This window comes from Plutella xylostella, chromosome 20 (genome assembly GCF_932276165.1).
Source record: "Plutella xylostella chromosome 20, ilPluXylo3.1, whole genome shotgun sequence".
In the NCBI taxonomy this organism is placed as follows: Eukaryota; Metazoa; Arthropoda; class Insecta; order Lepidoptera; family Plutellidae; genus Plutella; species Plutella xylostella.
In genome coordinates this window covers 6,829,510-6,850,613 of record NC_064000.1, presented here as the reverse complement: position 1 = coordinate 6,850,613, position 21,104 = coordinate 6,829,510, and positions in this window count along the sequence as shown.

The following is a 21,104-nucleotide window of genomic DNA, read 5'->3' as shown; positions in this document are numbered from 1 at the left end:
CCAACCGTCCTGAAGAGGTTACTCTATATCGACGAAAAACGAACGGACGAGAGCAGAGCTGTCCGACCTCTTAGCATGAATTTTCATCGTGAACGTGAAGTAAAATTACTCGATGTATTTTGTAGGAAAATATTAGTTCTGCTACCTGGGGCGCTGTTCATATTTTCATACAAAATAACTCGATGAATCTTGTTCACGTTGAAAAATCATGCTAAAGGGTCTGATAGAGCCCCTTATCCGAACGGAGAGTCGGTAGTTTGTAAAAATTTACGATCATCAGAATTTTTTTTTATATTTGACGACCGAATGGCGTAGTGGTTAGCGACCCTGACTACTGAGCCGATGGTCCCGGGTTCGATTCCCGGCTGGGGCAGATATTTGTTTAAACACAGATATTTGTTCTCAGGTCTTGGATGTGCCCGTATAATGGCAATAGGCCCGCCCCCTATTACATTGGGACTAACATAACACTCTGGCGAAAAGTGGGTGCAGCAATGCACCTCTGCCTACCCCGCAAGGGAGTACATTAGTACAAGGCGTGAGTGCGTGTTTTTTTTTATTTATTTATACGACGAATAAACTTTGATAGCGTCGTGGCTCGCACAGCAGCGCTACGAAACTTCGTTTTTCGTCTTAGAGAGACTTGCACCAAACATTTAAACGAAATTAAATCTACTACTGTCCTCATCAGTCAGTATACTGTCAATGCTAGAGAGCAATAGATATAATTTTGTTTAAATGTTTGATGAAAAGCACCTCCTGAAGCTGAAATCCCGTGGGAAATCACGGGAGAACCCGGCTAAATCTAGAAGCATCCATTTTAATTACAACGTCTTTGATTAGAATAAGTTCTAATCGTCTAATGGAACTGTGTTGTTTAATGATTTGAGAAACAGCAAGTGTAGTTTTAACCAGCACCGAGGGAAAATAGGGTGTCTGTGCGTTAATGTAAGTATCTTAGCCTCTAGTACGGGTTTTGCTATTTACGAAAATTAAAAAAGTTTACGTTTTCTCCTGTCATATGCATACATTATCCATCAAAAGTTTCATGGTAGTATCCGCTAGAGGCGCCACTTAGTATGCGGAAAACGTTAACTTCTATAGTTTTCGACAAACTATGTTTGATATGATAGACCCTCTGTCTCATTTTCAAAAAAGTACGTCTCCTAGACGTACTATTGGCATTCAAGTGTCACTAGGTGAGGCGACTACCTCGTCGGTAGTTAAAGGTTAAATATAAATTATTTCCTAAAAAACCACTACAAAAGGATCATGTAAAACATTATTTTATAACATTCCTAAACTGAACTCGTCATAAGGCTCTGAATCTCTCTGCGGAACAACAAAAGCATTACTTTCGTCCAAAAACAACCCAACTCTCACCCGATATCAAGCAAAACTCATCCATAACTAAAAACATAAGAAGTCTAATTTCCAATGAAATGTCTACAAACTCTTCCACCATTTTGTCGACACCAAACTTAAGCGCGACAAAGTTCCATCGTCGAAAAATTCCATTTTCAAAAACCATTCCAAAGCTGTAGCTTTACAGTTGAAAATGCCGTGGAATATAGCTAGAGGAGCCACTTCGTCACAATGAATCGTTTGCCCTACTGAACGGAAAGTGAAAGTATGGTTGTGACGGTTTTAAAGAGGGGGGGGGGGGGGGAGTAGGAGTGCGCATGATTCGACGCGCATGCGCAAAACGGATTTTCGGCTATTGATGACCCACGGCACGTATGGAGATGGAGACGTTTGTTTTATAATAATAATAAAATGAAAGAAGATGAAAGTTTTAGGGTAGTTAGTGACATTTTTTTTGTACTTAAAAGAATATTTTTTTATTTAGAAAAAATATACTGTGTGTTTTCAGTTTTCTCAATAAGCGGGTTTTATCCCGTGGAAACTCATCCTCAACCTGTACTCTACATCATTTTTAACTTTTTTATGTCTTTTAAATTTTATGTCATCATTTTAAACTTTCGGAAAATATTTAGTTAAAATCAAATTATACTTTGTTATATTAATTTATACATTAATTTATATAATTTGATTTTAACTAAATATTTTGAGCGTGCATAGCATAAGCCCTATGACATCTATCAAATACATAAATTTTATTTGTCATTTGTTCGTCTAAAAGAGAAGACAGAAAAACCAGGGAAAATCAAAATGAATTTTATTTAGGTACCTGCCATAATAGGACGGCTGTCCAATTTCAAAACACAGTAAGCGCCAACTTAAAAAAAAACGGGTCTTTGATTTATACATTATTTTAGGCGATTCCGCACATTCCTGCATTGTCAGAATATCAAAAAACGGCTTAGAAACGAAAATAAAAGTTCTAAAAACCTAGTAACTCCACCCTGCGAAATCAAAAATGCCACGAAAACCATTTTAAAACACAGTAAGAGCCACCAACCATTTTAAAACACAGTAAGTGAAAATGACTTACTAGGTTTTAAAATTGTCAATGGCGCTTACTAGGTTTTGAAATGGTCAGCAAAGGTCAATTTTTGCCCGTTAATTTTAGTAAGTAGCAAATGGCATACATTATTACAAACACTTTTTTAGAAAAAATATCAGATATTTCAGAACCTGTATCTTTAAACCAATGAGACCTAGAGAGGTGTATTAAAAGTAGAACATAAGGAAATTTTGTCTTCTTTATAAAAGACATAGAGACCTTTCTCGTCAGAACCTTTCTACTAGCCCTATTTTGCATAAACCAAAAAAAACTCAAACATTGTAAACTAATTTTAGCTCAAAATTGAGGAAATATTGTCTAATTTAAGGCAGGCATAAATTATGTTCGTGTCAGACAAGCCTTCTTAATATGGCGATTTGGTTCATTTAGATAAAACTTAAAAATATGCCGGTATTTCAGCTATTACTTGGTGCGGTGCTGCAAAATTTGATTTATATTATGTGAAGGATCCAAAACATATAAAAAAATAAAAAACATGTAAATTATTACGTTATTATTGCAATTTCAATATACTTTACTTGTCTTAAATTACACAATAATGGCTCTTACTAGGTTATAAAATGGTCAGTGAGGGCGGTTTTAGGGTGAGAAAACCATTTAAAACCTAGTTAGTGTTTTCTTTTGTGCATTACAGCAACAATATTAGTCATATTTAAATGAAATAGTATTGTATGTAAAGCCTAGGTTCTGCCGGTTCTTTTAAGCTTATATGTATCATAGTTTTACCAGGGCATTGAAATGAAGGGAGAAAAACGTTTTTTGGCTCTCCTGAACATTTTGTCTCTTGGCTGTTACTGTGTTTTGAAATTGGACAGCCGAGGATCTGACAATAATGCCAATAATTTGTTTTTAGCGAAGATTACACATTTCTAAACGAAAAGTTCTTGTCAAAATAAAAAGCAAACTTGACCATAGACCGTAACTAACTAGATAGAGTATTCTAACTGGCCAGTGTTTATGCAACTCTATGGTCATCTAACTATGTCGTAATGGCGACCTTCAGAAAAACCTCCCGCGCATTTCTTACGGAAAGAGGTCGAAAGTGGCCACTCGAGTGAGTCACCTTGTCACATCCGTTTTCACCATTTTTTTATTTTTATATCACGGATTCGGTACCCGGATCCCTTTGGAATTTGGGTCAAATTGCATACTGTGAAGAGACGGATCAAAATAGTGATAAGTAAAAAATATTATCAAAATAAATTGTACCTAAGTATAGTATACGGTAGCCAGCAATATCAATTTTGATAAGTTAGTTAAGTATCTCTTATTCGAAAGCATAAGAGATACTTTAAGATTAATTTAAAATTATTTGATAGCAAAAAAAATGTATTTTAAAAAACATAATATTTTTGAGAACATTGTGTTAAAAAATTACATACTTAAAATATATAAAAAATATATACCTATAGGTACTTACTTACATTTATGCTTACAAACATAGTGCCGTGATTAAACAGGGATGAATATTAAAATTATAAAAAAAACCTTACAAAGGCATTAAAAGCGAAAGTAGGTTAGTCCACACCGAAGTCCTACCACAAGTATTACGAAATCGAATCGCAGAAACGACAATCCATTTTACTTTAACTTTTCAAGTTTCCTGTTGCCATTTAAAATCTACGTGATGTAATACTTAAAGGTTTCATTTTCATAAACAAATATACTTTTTCTGAGAAGTTTTCAAGGGATGATTTTGTTTTGTAATATTGTTTTTAGGGTTCCGTAGCCAAAATGGCAAAAACGGAACCCTTATAGTTTCGTCATGTCCGTCTGTCCGCCTGTCCGTCTGTCCGTCTGTCATAGCCGATTTACTCGGAAACTATAAGTACTACAGTGATGAAATTTGATGGGAATATGTGTTGTATGAACCGCTACAAAAATATGACACTAAATAGTAAAAAAAAGAATTGGGGGTGGGGCCCCCCATACATGTAACTGAGGGATGAAATTTTTTTTTTCGATGTACATACCCGTGTGGGGTATCAATGGAAAGGTCTTTTAAAATGATATAAAGTTTTTTAAAAAACGTTTTTCTTAAAGTGAACGGTTTTTGAGATATCAGCTCTCAAAGTCGTAAAAAGTATGTCCCCCCCCCTCTATTTTTATAACTACGGGGTATAAAATTCTAAAAAAAATAGAGGTGATGCATGCTAATTAACTCTTTCAACGATTTTTGGTTTGATCAAAGTATCTCTTATAGTTTTTGAGATAGGTTGATTTAACTGTAATATTATATTTGCTGCTACGGAACCCTTTGTGCGCGAGCCCGACTCGCACTTGGCCGGTTTTTACAGTCCTACATGTAATAAATTATTGGATTTTTCTGTTAATACTCGAAGGAGCAGCCTAAAATTTCATGTTCCAAACTAAACATAAATTAAGAAGGCAGCTCTACTTATACCGTAAGGGAATAGGTACTCACAATTTACATTAGAGAGAGACCTAGGTTCAGCACTAACATGCTGAAGCTGGGAAGACGAAGATAAGTACACCCCGCAGAGGGTGTACTTATCTTCAAGCCATGGGTTCCTGGTACTTACTTTTGTCTTGAAGAAACTTTTGGGTTGGTACTATAAGTACACCCTCTGGGTGTATACAGGGTGTTGCAAAATTGGTATACTAAGCCGAAACCTACATGTGCAGCATGGGCTTAGATATATATCTAAGCCCTAAACTGAAATCAGAATTTGGAAATTCGCGAAAAAAAATATCATTTTCCATAGTAAAAAGTCACGTGACCAACAAAGTTTCTATGGAAAATGATATTTTTTTTCGCGACTTTTTTAATTCTGATTTCACTTTCGGGCTTAGATATACCATGCTGCACATGTAGGTTTCGGCTTAGTATACCCTTTTTGCAACACCCTGTATATCACTCTGGGCGAGAGGCAAGGAGTTAACCATTTTTATTTGCTGATTATTATGATAAAGTAACTTACGAAGCTTTTAGTACCGACCCAAAAGTTTATTCAAGACAAAAGTACCAGGAACCCATGGTTTGAAGGAGGTTCTATTCCATACACGCAGCTGTAAAGCAGTCGGCCTATGATCTGCAAAAAGCAATAATGTATAGATCACTGGGTGGGAAACGCAGCCATACCAACAAAGACTTGGTTAGCAACCTACTTTCCTCCCCTCTAAGCGACCGGGCTGGGTAAAGACTAGTCAGAAATATAGATGTGAGTTTTGGTATACATTGTGAAGTTGAATGGAACGTTAAAGTTTATCTTAGTTTTCGGGTATCTAGGATACTTCATAAACTGAACAGGAACCAGGATTAGAAACTATACCCCGAATGATCAGAATAGCAGGTACTTACACAACATTTATCGGTTTCTGAAAGATTTACTAAATTTCGGCTACCTGGATATTTTAAATTTATGAATGAGAATTTGGAGAATGTAACATGAGAATGATATGACACAATGAGAAATATCTTTCGAGTGACATAGCGAGCACCAATAGCATCACGTAATTTTGACACTTTACACCTGTGCCTTACCCTCAACCTCTTAAGGGATCTAGAAGGTATCTTCTGCGTATTGGTCAAGTTACGTGGCTAGGAGCCACCTCTGATTCGTTGCATCAAGACGTATCAGACTTTGCGCTTTTCTTCTATCTAAGATGCAAGGGCTGCTGTATCTACACCTTTGCTATTCTGCCACAGCCTACTCTATGCTATGGCGCAAGACATCATCTCGGCCCCTTCTCTAAGCTTATCTTATGCAACCTTTCTCTATTGCGCAAGTAAGACTGGCTCGCCTGCCTCTGGAGGTTTACTTTAGACTACGAAAAACGAAGCTGCTTCACAAACCACGACTTTGTCTCGCTGTGATAAATGTAGCGATTGTTTGACAGATCTATGTCGTTGGATTTTTGTCGAGATGGAGTAACCCGCTTGTTCGACCAACATTCGGGTTTTGCAGTGGTTATGTAACCCGGCATAATGGCAGTTTTTGTAGTGGAATATGGCGGGAAAGGCCTCTTAGTCTACATCCGAAAATGAGGTTTCGGTTTCGTTTTTTCTTTTAATGAGTTTAGTGTCTCCGGTGGTAGCTATGTAGGTTACGTTTTGCGGTGGTTGGTTGTATTGTAGACGTAATAAATAATTGAGATTTTAGGTCGTTATGGTTTGGGGATACCCGTTTACTTTGAATTGTAGAGTGTTAGATAAGCTAAATGAACGAAAGCACGTGGTGTCTTAGAATATACCTATTATGCCATTTTTTATGATAAAATGCAGAGGTACAGCTTATTGGCGTATTCCTTAAATATTGTTACTACTTACATAAGTAGGTTGTAACTATCACCATGTCGCACTTAATTCTAGTGGTTTCAGCACATTTGACAAAACTTATTACAGCGTTATGAATTCTATCGTTCCCCGCGAGCTTTTTTGCTTCGAGTAAGGGCTTCCCGTGGGAATGCCGAGATGAAAAGAAGCTTACTTATAGAACTCAGGCATTATAATAATATCATAAGTAGCATTTATGACGGTGACAGATTTTCTATTGGTTAGATTTCCGAAGCTTTTTCTTTACAAATAAACAATTACATCTTTCAAACCTTCTTTAAATCATTGATATTTTAGGCAGATTTGTTAAATCAAGGTTAAATCTTAATCTTACATTACGAAAAATCATTATCAGAAGGGAAAGGTCCTCATGTATTGAATGTGACACATAAAAAGCTAACATACTTACCTAGTAGTATGATAGTATCATAATAATATAATTATCTTCACACCATACACAGGTATAAATGGCGAATCTTCAAAGTTGATAAAGTGAACCTGATATCGTATGACATAATTGCCCATTGTTTCAATTAAACAATTTAAAATGCACCAGTTATAGCGATCCGTTTCACATAATGTGTGACATAAGCATTCTTCTCAAAATTTAAATTCGGAACGGTGCGTTTTTTACATTTAGGGCCTGTTCCACAATGCCTGGTTAGTGGCTACCTGTCGGATTAAATACATACTGTCACTGTCTAAAAAATAATGACAGAGAGTGACAGCATGTATTTTATCCGACAGGTAGCCACTAACCAGACATTGTGGAACAGGCCCTTAGACTAAGATCGCGATATGATAACCGCCGTGCTAGCTGGCTGTCGCCGTATCATCATCTATTTACGAGTTTTTGAAAAATAAAATCAAGTGAAATATTATTTGTTGTAAATGATGATGGGCACAAATATATGGAAGCTGGGACCAGCACCAATAGATTTTTAATTTTTATGACAAAATGATCATATTTCATATAATATTATATTTGTTTATTATCTCAGTAAATAAAACCAGTTGAAAGTAATTTTTCCAATTTCAATAATACGTGTTTACGTGTATTACGCCCTAACTGTCATCAGAAGAGAGAGTGCAATGCCATAGAAAAATACTTCCTTCCGACGAATATATTTCAAAATGGACAACTTATACGGATTTGTCGTCATAATACTTTTTTGCTCACTTGAAAAGAGCTATTCAACGATGTATGTCTCGTCTTTATTGGACATAGGTCCCAAAACGCCCATTGTCATTTTCACTTCTACCACTGAGCTGTTATTTTGAATTAGTTAAATTAGAAGATTTTTTAATTAATTCATTGGGGCAATCACTGTCATTAGGTTGAAATAAAATCAGTTTTTCAGCAAAGAAAATGCGGACAGTCTTTAGCTTTGTCACATAGTGTGTCACACTCACACACCATCTTGTCCGTATAATATAATAAAAAAAACAAAAACACACAAAAAAAAAAAACACGCACTCACGCCTTGTACTAATGTACTCCCTTGCGGGGTAGGCAGAGGTGCATTGCTGCACCCACTTTTCGCCAGAGTCTTATGTTAGTCCCAATGTAATAGGGGGCGGGCCTATTGCCATTTTACGGGCACATCCAAGACCCGAGAACAAATATCTGTGTTTAAACAAATATCTGCCCCAGCCGGGAATCGAACCCGGGACCATCGGCTCAGTAGTCAGGGTCACTAACAACTACGCCATTCGGTCGTCGTGTTCGTATATAATATTGTTAATGTAATGGTTCAGGTCTTTCATAAGGAACACTAATACCAATCCAGCTCTAGTGTTTATCACCAACACGCCAAGAAGAAGTGGATCCAAATCTACATCGCTTCAAGAGACTGTGGTACGGCGGCAGTTTTGTTTACTGTGTTAGTGGGTGGATTGCGTAATTTTTATAGTTTTTAATTATCGCCGGTCATTGAATAAGTTGTGCTAGTTTGAACTGTTATTTTTATTTGCTATTATATAATTTTAATTCTAACGTTTTCGTTCGTGAAATTGACCGTGGATTTTTTTATGACTAATTTTGGTGGGACACAGTTTTCATTGTTTTCCGTATTTAGGTAGATATTTACAGATGCTTTTTTCCAGAGTATTTTTGCGGAACCAATTAGGTATGCTTAAAGTAATTTATTTTAACCGTGCTTTAGCTTAAAAACTAAGGGGCTCATGAAATTTATAGTACTTACTTAGGTACTTATAATTTACACACATAGGTAGACTATTAACTTAATAATATTATTGTAATAAACTAACTTACTTTTTACTTAATAATTATGATTGTATCAAATCGAAGTGATACTTACGCAGAAAAATAAACATTATCATCATAATATATCCTCGATCTCATTCATAGTATGCTTATAGTGATCAATCAATATAGATACTTATCCATTTAGAAGTAAATAATCCTGATTTCATTTTCACTGTTTAATTATACATATTAATAAGTATTTATTATCGTTAACGCACCCAACCATTAGAGGGGCGACTACATAAATCTCAGCTTAAAAGGTGATAACTAAAAGGTCATATTTTAGTAGCAAGTAAGTAAAATTATCCAATATGAATGGATTTAATAGTACTTTTTTTATTGCCTCCTGTGGCGTCGGAAGTAGGACCTACTGCTAGACCGCATGAGTATGTAAAAACTGATTTTTACTACACAGTAACACACGCATCCGAATATTACTTACCAAATAAAAACGCAAATATTGTTTTAAAATTTTCATTAATATCTACTTTATAAATATATCCTAATACCACTAAATTCTTCAGTGCTTCTTACACGGTTCGCGCTATCACTTTGTGGAATGATCTTCCTTCAAAAATCCGACAAGCACCAACTCTGGAAACCTTTAAGTGAATGGTGAAGGAACACTACCTTAAATCAACTGTTTAGCTGTTATCAAATCATTAAATAAGTATTATAAAATCATGTATGTAGGTATAATATGTATGATATGTATGTATATGTATATATGTTTGTATATATATTTATATATGTATTGTATTATATAATTGTGTGTTATAATACATGTAGTTGGCGTATGTACTTGTGTGTATTTTATTTTGTTTATTTTTTGCCTATATTTAGTGTGTAGTTAGATAATAATAAATTAAATTAAACTACATTCCTTGAGTAAGTACACTTTACCCCTTTTATATCTCTAGTCCATCCATCCAAAGGTTGTCTGGAAGAGATCGCTATAAGCGATAAGACCGCCTTTTGTACCCTAGTTAAGTGTCTATGTAAAATTGTTAATTATTTCTTGGTGTACAAATAAAGAGTACTCTATCTATTTATCTACTTTAAAAAAAATTGGGGCCATTAGGTGAAGGCATTTTCTAAGTGGAACATTTTCATTGCTCGCGAGTTTAGACTAAATAACAAATTAAAAATCTAATAAAAACACTTACCTACATCCAACAAAACAACAATTAAATTTATGCAGTGAACTAAGTAGTCAGCCCGCGGTACATATTTTACGGTCGACGTCCTGTCGAAGTGAAATTCGGCGCTGCCCGTACCTGCCGACCTTCGCTCCGCTTTCAACCTTCCCTTTCTGCTGCTCGCCTGGTAATTCAAACGCTAGCTCCTGACAAAAACTATTGAGTTTTTTTTCTGATGGATTAATTATTCGGATGATAATGATATCAGAAATGGGGTATTCTTCTTCTTCTTAGCGTGATTGCGATAAATTAACAAAGCCTACATTATAAACATTATAAATGTTAGCTGAAGAACCGATAACTGGGACTCGGGAACACCCAAATATTCCGAAAAACATTTTTCCGAATTTGATAACCCCGAATATGTAATTTACGAAATATTGCAATACCGATTTTTTTAAATACCGAATTATAATAATCACGAAAATTATAATTTCGAATATTATAATCACGAATATTGTTATTACGATTGTTAAATATACGAATGTTAAAAAATACGATTACTTTAATATACGAAAAATAAAATACCGATTTATTATAATCACGAAAAAGTCAAATCCCGATCGGAAATATGATAATTCGTGATTTTGACAAAAAAACATAAACGTCTTTAAAACTTTAGAACCAAAACCAAAAGATAGGTGCGACGACGAGCAAAGCGAGGAGGAGCGTGTTAGGTGCACATAGATATCGAAAAACAAAGCGGAGCGCAGCGAAGCGGAGCGGAGCGTTTCAAATTTAGAGCAAAACAATTGCTAGGATTTTTATGGTGTTTAAACTTAAAAACCTTAGGACCTAAACCTAAAGATAGGTGCGACGACGAGCAAAGCGAGGAGGAGCGTGTTAGGTGCACATAGATATCGAAAAACAAAGCGGAGCGCAGCGAAGCAGAGCGGAGCGTTTCAAATTTAGAGCAAAACAATTGCTAGGATTTTTATGGTGTTTAAACTTAAAAACCTTAGGACCTAAACCTAAAGATAGGTGCGACGACGAGCAAAGCGAGGAGGAGCGTGTTAGGTGCACATAGATATCGAAAAACAAAGCGGAGCGCAGCGAATCGGAGCGGAGCGTTTCAAATTTAGAGCAAAACAATTGCTAGGATTTTTATGGTGTTTAAACTTAAAAACCTTAGGACCTAAACCTAAAGATAGGTGCGACGACGAGCAAAGCGAGGAGGAGCGTGTTAGGTGCACATAGATATCGAAAAACAAAGCGGAGCGCAGCGAAGCGGAGCGGAGCGTTTCACATAATATAGCTTAAAAAATATTGTTTTTATACGCATTATGCTGCATTATTCATATAACCATTTTTTGTTATCTAAGAAACATTCGGGAATTCGTATTTTCGGAATATTAAAACTTCGGGATTCGTAATTTTAACAATTCGATATAATAAAAAATCGTACTTTTGAAACATCGAAATAATAATATTCGGAAAATTGACTTTCGTCATTTTAATAAAGGTGTTGTTTGAAATTTCGTTTATAAACTATTCGTGATTTTCGATATTCGGAAACTTAAAATTCGGGATTGTGAATTATTCGGAACTATGAAATTCGAAATTTTAACAATCGTTATTTTCATATTCGTAAAAAAGTAATTCGGAATTATGTAGTGTACCCCTGGGACTCGGATTCGGTCAGCTAGACTAGTTTTGTTTGATAGTTTTGATAGGAAAGGGAGAGGTCGACGATGATGATGACGATGATGCTGTGCCGATGCGCGATGGTCCATGGTCCATGGGTTTATCCCCAGCCGGGACCGATATTTGTTACTTAAATGTTTACGTACGTTGTGGGATATCTCCAATATACTTACATTATAATTATGAACAATCCTTTTGCGAATTCCAAACGAAATAACATTTATGATGTAAGTAATTAACTAGTGTCATTTTAATTCCGAAAATCTATGTCAAAACAAGTTTGCGATAGGAACTTAAGAACACTGGACTGGTGTAGTGTTATTCTTTTTCCCCTTTTCCCTCAGCTATTTTTTCTATGCAGCCAGCATTTTTTCACTCACCAAAAAGTCCGAGCGACGTAAAGAGTGCCGAACTCCATGGAGCGGGAGCGGGGGGCGGGGAGCGCGGGGGGGAGGGCGTCGGTGAACGATCTCCGCTGTATTCCGCGATGCGCCCGCGCGGGACTTTGTTACTGAGCGGTAAGGGACTGTTTTGTGAGGGATCTTTATTACACGAATATTATTATTGATGATAATCATGATACTACTAATGCAATTTATAAGTTATTGATGTTATGCAATTGAAATATATTTAACGAAACGATTTTTTTAAAAGGTTTTATGTAAAAATTTCATGATAATTGCATTTACTTTGCATGCGAGGAAGCAAAAACTTTATATTTAGAGCAAACTATAAAACCTGTAAATACTTACTGACTAGCAGAACCTTTCACCACGGTGACAATCGCTAGAATATCCCTAGTATTTATCCATTAATAAATTTAAAATAAAAATTGTACCTCTTCCCTCCCACACACCATAACCAAGCAAAGTGCACACGAAGAAAGGGCCCAGTCCTCTGACACGTGCAGCGCGTATCTCTGTGACCTACTTACACACACACACACACACACAGCCCTTCCCTGCGCGTGTGTGCGTGACTTCCCATAGACTACGAGGGACTAGAGAAAACTGGCCCTGTGTGCGTTTTGGGATACAGGCGGCGTCTGAGTTTAAATTTGGGTGTTTCCGAATTGTTTTCTTGTGTTTTTCAGGGCTCTGTCATATTTAGGGCCGGTCTTTTGATCCGTAGTCAACTTTAACCATTAGTCAAGTCCATTGTCAAAACTTGACAGCTACAAAAAAAAATGTTTTTTAAACCAATGGTTTCGATTTTTACTAAAGGAATCTAAAACCGGCCCTTAGAGTTGGTGTTGATTTCAGTATTTATTCAATAAAATCATGCACATTAGTTTCAAGCATTTTCCCCAAAAAAAGAGACCAAAAATTATTATTCTAATGACAAGTTTTCCCCGCGCGTCTCGTCACACACACACACGCACACAGCTCGACATAGGATACACGTGCGTTTGCTTGTATGTGTGAGTGCGAAACATTTTGGGAGTTTTCTTTGATAAGAGCGCATTTTAATGTGTGCGTAGGTTTTCTATTGTAGTGAACTCCGTAAACTAGTTTTTTATTCTTCATTAGTAATAATTTTCTTTTTGAATAAGGTTAGACTTAGACTGGGTATATTGCAGCCTGAGAAATATTAATTTCTTACTGTAGTAAGTACTCAGTACTACTGTTTAGTACTACATAAACTAGTTAAGTACATCAGATCAGATGGCTCATTTAAAAATATTTTTTAAAATTTAACTTACAGTTCCCACATTCCCCATTAAGACCACAAGCATAAGATATGTTTTGATTTTGAGTTGACTCATCCAGAAAACGACTAAATCGAACTACTTAAATGACTGTATTTCTTATATGATAAAGGTAGGTAATTATTCAATACTATAAATATCTGAAATGAAAGGTTAAAAGCTAGTCAACTATGAAACATTTAGTTTTCAAATCCTCTATCACTATCTGAAGTAGTAGATAGTGAGTGCTACTGCGATAATTTAATTAACATCCATCTTTAGAAGGAGAAAGTTTAGCGCTTGAATCATAATTTTGTTGGATCGTGTACCTAGTTAGCTGTACATTTTGTGCATCCTGGGCAATAGATAATTCGGTAAGTATTTACCTAATGTGTTGTTTTTTACCCTAAACCTTATAGGTATTTAACAATTTATGAACAAGATTGTGTCCGATACAAGAAACAAAAAAAAAATACCCTACCGCATATCATCAAAATGGATCTTATTATTCAAAAGAAATGTTTTGTCATATTCACATCATATTCGGGGGTGATTTTGTTTCAGTTTTTGAAATATTCACAGTGAAACGTAACTTTGTATGCGTCTTTCAGTTTAGATTAGAACTGCGTGTTGTCCTATTTAACTGAAGGTTTAAAATAAACGATGACATTCCCGCTCCGTCGCTTCAGCCAGATATTTTAATTTTATACCGTGACATAATTCGAAAAATACTTTAATTTCATTATAAATCATGGCTTGAACTAATGAATTCTATAACATAAGGAATTTTAGTACTATAATACCTAGGACTCTTACGGTGAAAGAAAACATCGTGAGGAAACCAGCACGTCTAGATCCTAGATGTGTTTGTGTACCCATTGTACTGATTCAAAAACGGAATTTGGATTGCACTTACAAGTAAAACTTATAACTACAACTGCATTACTATACTATTACTATAACATACCAACGCTCACAAACCACAATAAAACGCACTGACAAGCATATTTATCGGTTTCCATTATTATAGTTATTCTGTGTAAGTACTTACCTACAGGTACCTAATGACTTAAAAAATGTGACGTCATGGAATTAGCTGACATTAGTTAAATTGAAGTTTTGTCGATTATGAAGAATTATAAAGAAAGAGAACCCACTAGGCCACACACTGCTCGTACTGTCGGCAAAATAATAAACTGGCGAGCAATTAAAAAGTTCCACTTATAAAATGTCGACACCAAATGACCCCAAAATGTTTTAAAACATTTAATTTAGATGTTAAAAAATATTTTGTTGGTAATATTCTGATGCGTCACTGGTTTTCATTGCTAGCAACTGTATTATTTTTGGTGCTGTTTTTACCTTTTGGAATACGTTCAAAAACCTCTTATGTATAATTATGTTTGCGGTTTAAATAGAAAATTACATTTTGGCACTGAAATTAATGTATTTTAAAGACGGGAATGAGCCCTCCTGGTCTGATTCCCCTTTCGGTAGGTACATTGTTTTAACAGTAATTTATACCCTTGTCTACAGTGGAAGGAAATACCTACATAAGTTGATAGGTAGGCGTTGGTGTCGAATAGATTATTTTTATTAGTTAAACAACAAACTTTTTTGCTGTCTGTACCGTTGCTTCAAATTACTTACAATTATAATTAAAGCAATTATCGTTAAAATGCTTGCAGCGTACTTTTTTGCTTACACCTGCATTGAAGATTCCATCGAAGATTACCTTAACTTTAATCATATTTGTATCGAATAACTAATAAAACTAAACTTACATTTATAATATCGTAAATAACTGTAAATTACCTAACATTAAAATTAACATGAATTATAGTGTATAGCTTTGTGACAAATTTTTGCATGCCTTAACAGGTGAATTGTGAGGAACCTATATTATTGTAATGTAAACTCTTTAAACACCTATACTGTACCACTTTTCGTGCAAATAAAACTATTTCATTTCATTTCATTTCATTGAATTTTGAAAAGATACTTGAACCCTTTAAAAATATGTGTACTTATGTATGAGTGAGTATAAATACAGTATCACAGGTATGCACTAGTATTCTGGTAGCACCCGAAAAACTAATGTGAGGTTTTATACTCATACAATGTATTTGTAATAAAATACCATTCGTTCGCCGGAAATCATGTATACAATACATACTAAATAATAAAGCAATAAGTTCTTACCTATATACATATATACACTGCCGGGCAATGAAATAGTTCCACAAAATGCCGACAAAATGCCGACAAACACCTTAATATCTCCTAAGATATAGAACCTAGCTTCATGAATTAAAAAGTTTAATGAAATATAGTTTATTATGCAAACATTTTTAAATGCTAACTCTTTTTAATAGTGTTCTTTTCGAAGCCATGGATAAAAAAAGATAAGAAGGAAAATTTTCGGGTTTGAAAATTTAGGAAAACATTTGGTTCGTTTTTAGTTTTTATTTTTATTTCATTATTTTTTTTGTCGTTGCGAAAGAATTATAAAATGGTGAAGTCTTACGGCTCTCGTACCCATCAATCATGCCTGTACAACGCGAGGATTGTGCGAGAATCATCACCATGGTGGAAATGGGAACCAGCCAAAGAAATGCGGCCAGAATAATGGGTGTGACTCATACTACTGTACGAAGAGTGATCTAAAGGTTGAGGGAGACTGGATTAAACCTGAGAAGACCAAGTACTGGCAAGCCAAGGTGCACAACAGTCCGAAAAGATCGATTAATTGCGGAAATCATGTTAAGAAATCGACATCAGACGGGAGTAGCCGTTCAACAACAACTTCTACAAGTTCGAATGGAGCCAATAAGCGAGTGGACAGTCAGGAGACGTCTTGCCGAAAGAAGATTAAAGCTTTACAGGCCAGCAATTGGCCCAAAACTGGAACGGAATCATAAAGTTGCTCGATTGTGATACGCCCGTGATCATACAGAATGGGTGAGGACGAATGGGGCAGAGTGATATTCTCAGATGAGTCACAATTTATGCTGTTCCATCGCGATGGGAGGAAAAGAGTATACCGACAACCAGGAGAACATTTTTCACAAGTATATTTGAAGAAAAAGTGGCACACGGCGGAGGCAGCTTTCACGTGTGGGCGGGTATGTCTGCAGAGGGTCGAACAGCGTTAGTTCCAATCGAGAACGGGAACCTAACTACTGTGAGATACATCAATGAGGTCCTCAATGAACATGCTCGTCCGTTTTTGGCCAATATGGGCGAGAATGCCATGTTTATGCACGATAATGCACGGGCGCACGCTGCTCAAGTTAAAAATGAGTATCTTCATGACGTAGGAATCTACAATATTTAGTAGCCAGCAAGGAGCTCCGATTTGAATCCCATTGAGCATGCATGGGACGAGCTTGACAGACCTGTGAGAGACCGAGTTCCACCTCCAATTACACTTCGTGGCCTAAAAGACGCACTCATCAAATAATGGGAGAACATTCCTCAGCATATGCTGAAGAATCTGGTATTCAGCATACCCAATCGCTTAGAAGCTGTATTGAGAGCACATGGAGGAAACACCAAGTACTGAGTTATCAAAATACCACGTTTACACATAATAAACGCATAATTAGTGATTTTGCTTTATTTGCCAAATGCCCCATTTTTTTAAAAACATTTAATTTAAATTTTTATTACAATATTTAAGTTTTTACATGGGAACATTCAAATGCGCAATTAAATATTCTACAATATTGCAGAAGGCGTCATTAAGCTAGCATTTTCCGTTTAGGAGTAATTTGGTGTTATATCAGTGGAACTATTTCATCGCCCGGCAGTGTATAAGCGCAATATTAATCAATGCAATAATATAAGTACCTTTAAGTACATTAAGTTTTACGGAAGTAGTCACAATCCGCCCGCCCTTACTTGCACCAATCAGAGTGAAGGGGCGGGGCCAAGGGCCGTGGAAACCACCCCGGAAATACCTTCCTAGTAGGGTAAGAACTGAAAAGCTTTGGTCCTTCAAAAAGTTTGTGGTAAATATAGTTCCGAACAGCGTCATCGACCATTTATCATCGATCATTGGACATTTACAGGGTGTTGCAAAAAGGGTATAAGTACTTAGCCGAAACCTACATGTGCAGCATGGTATATCTAAGCCCGAAAATAAAATTAGAATTTCAAAATTCGCCAAAAAAATATCCATTACCGTAGAAACTATGTTGGTCACGTGACTTTTTACTATGGAGAATGTTTTTTTTTTCGCGAATTTTGAAATTTTGATTTCATTTTCGGGCTTAGATATACCATGCTGCACATGTTCGTTTCGGCTTAGTATACCTACCCTTTTTGCAACACCCTGTCTTCCACCTCTCGGCATCGTAAACAACAGTCGCATTGCATTCAGTATCGTTTACACAGAAATTCACACAAGGGCATTGCCCACGCCGTTTCTCCATACATTTATGACAATCCATTTGGTGCGATACGTGCGATTCCGATTGGTGGACGCTTTAAGCTGCGTACAGACCGGCCAAACGAACACCAAAGAACGGGTTTCGTTGACCTTTGTTGCTACAATCTGCCCTGTACTATGTATGATAAATATCCATCGTTAGGCCTTCGTTGGGCCTTCGTTGGGCCGGTCTGTACGCAGCTTTAGAGGAACGTTTATATTTACCCCGTAATTCCCACAGGACAACCTTTAAGGACAAAGTAAAGCACAGTCTAAAGCATCTGCACTTATCTTAGGTTCTTAGGTGATGATTATCGCCGACAAAAATATTCCACCACCATTCGTCGCGTGCTGACTTACGGAAAAAATACACCGCCATTGTATAAACACAATAAATAATCACTATTTATGGATTATTAAATGAGTCTTCTGCGGTGCAAGGTGAAGGCTGCGGCTGTTATCAAATGATTGGTTCCGTATTTACGTCATCTTGATGATTATCATTATCGGCGGGGTGCACGAGAGGAGCCGAGTGACGTATCAACTGTACCTTACCTTATTCTATTCTATTCTCTGTGTGGGTGTAAGTACTCACCTGGCTCTCTTGAATGGAACCTTCCATTAAGGTCTAACTAAACTGCCGTAATACACTCACGGGCAATGAAAAGGTTCCACTCACAAAATGCCGCCACCAAACGACCCAATTTTTTTCAAAAATTTAATTAAGAATTTTAACAAAATATATGGTTTTTACCGTTTTTAGTTGGTAATATCCTGATGCTCTGTTAAATTTACTTCAATGTTGCAGAAGACGTCATTAAGCTAGCCTTTTCCGTTTAAAAGTAATTTTGTGCTTTTCTCAGTAGTGGAACCTTCTCATTGCCCGTGAGTGTATAATGTCTGTGGGGGTATAATATAAGTACCTGCACCTGGCTCTTTTGAATGGAACCTTCCATTAAGGTCTAAACTGCCGTAATAAGCTTGGACCATCTCCCACCACGCTGGTCCACTGGTTGGTTGATTCACACATCTAGAAGAGCTTAATCTAGTAAGAGCACATGGTATAATAGTAATTAAATTCGTTCTTCTTTCTATTCTTCAGGCTCAGGGGCAGTCAGAAACTTTAAAGTCTATGATTTGGAATTTATCAATTCGTGAGTATACTTTGTTTCTATGTTACTATTATTAGCCCCAGCTTCACTATACTCGGTTAGATCATAACAAGGGATAGTTGTTGACTTTTGACATGCCTATCTGTCAGGAATTTATTATGGAGATGACTTATAATCAATGACATTACAATGTAACAGGGGTGTTAGTGATCTAACAGACTATGGTAAAACTGGGGCTTAAGTACATTAATCAAAGTAAGTAAGTACTTCATGTCTTTTCCCCCAAAATCTCACAACTCCTAGTACCAGGAACACAGATCCACAGAGGAGGTGAGCGAGCCGCGATCGCCCGCGGGGTTGCCCCAGAAAACGGATCCCAGATTAGAAATAGGACGATATAAATACTCACTGCACTTGCACTAATGGTTGTAGGGTTGTCACCTTCCTGAAACTAAGCTTCATACTTTCTTTTAAACACATAGGTGAGGTAAGTATTTGAATACCTACGTGTGCGTCGTTTTGTCCCCGTTGCTCCGAATTGAATAGTTTTAATGCTATTAAAAGTTGAATGTTTTGAAATATTGATCAAGTAATTTCGAGTAATATTATGTTTTGTATTTAGTTAAATGTGGTATACAGTGTTTTGTAGGGCCCTCTGATTAGAGAAAATTAAGTAAAGTAGGATGCCCTCGTATAGCGAGCAATATGCTGGATGAACGATATACGTGAATGGCTAACTATAACTATAATAATATTATACTTAGTAGTAGGTGTAAGCATTTCTCTTAGTGGCAACCCTGACTCCAGTGGCACCGGACGTTTTCAGCGCATGCGCTAACCAGGACGCGCAACAACACAGTTTCTACTATAAACTGTGCATAGGGAAAGCAACAGAACTTATGTGACCAAACGGAGCCAATAATCATCCACTGCTGGACATAAGCCTCTCCCAAGGAGCGCTACAACTCTCGGTCTTCGGCCGTCCTCATCCAGCCACTATCCGCCTAAGATCGTTGGTCCAGTGCAGCGGGCAGGAGGGCGTCACACGCTGCGTTTGCCTATTCATGGTTCCCACTCGAGAACTCGTCTACCCCGATACAGTGATTGTTTATTTATTTTACTTCAGTGTACAGCAAATGATCGACCATCATCTTGCCACTCTGCCACCATATTGTCACTCCCATCAACCACTATACTGCACTGTAACCTCAACATTCCTCATACAATTGCTATTGGATTTCTTGTACGAGTAGGTAGGTCTTCAGCTTTCAGCTATTCCTTACATATTACTTTCTTATTAATTATTCTGTAGACACACCCTCCGCCTAATACGAGGGTGAAACAGCTATAAATCTAAATTACTTTACCTAATAGAAAAGGCAAGAAAGTCTTCAAACTAGTTTAGGCCTATAGTTGTTGACTCATGATAAAAACTTTAAAATAGTCAATCGATGAGTGTGCACTTGAATGTTGGCGTCGACTCGGTGCGGCTACACAGTTGCATATCCGGTGCTCTTGGTGCCAATGATGGGCCAATGTGTAACGTGGACATTTTTTGTTTGTAGACAGTTTGTAGTGTATCTAAAAGTCAAAATTTCTCAAATTGTCACTCACTCACTCGCTCACTGAAGCGATCACCGACAGTTTAAGCTTCTAGGAGACATAGAAGGCTCAAATTTAGAACAATTTGTTTTACTGGCTCATCACTATATATAACAAAGGCGCTTTTTTTTATTATTAATTTTGGTAACCTTATTCAGCCTGACATAAAATCGGTGTTGTTTTTTTACTAATAGTTACACCTATCATAGATACTATGAGTTTTCTTCTAGCTGCCAGAGTAATTATACTGTATTTATTTGGAATAAAATTACCTGCACTTACTGCTCCAATTATCCTTTCCAACTTTTACTCTTACACATACTCACCCTTACTTACCATTTCCATCCAATCAAAATCCATCCGATGTTATTTAT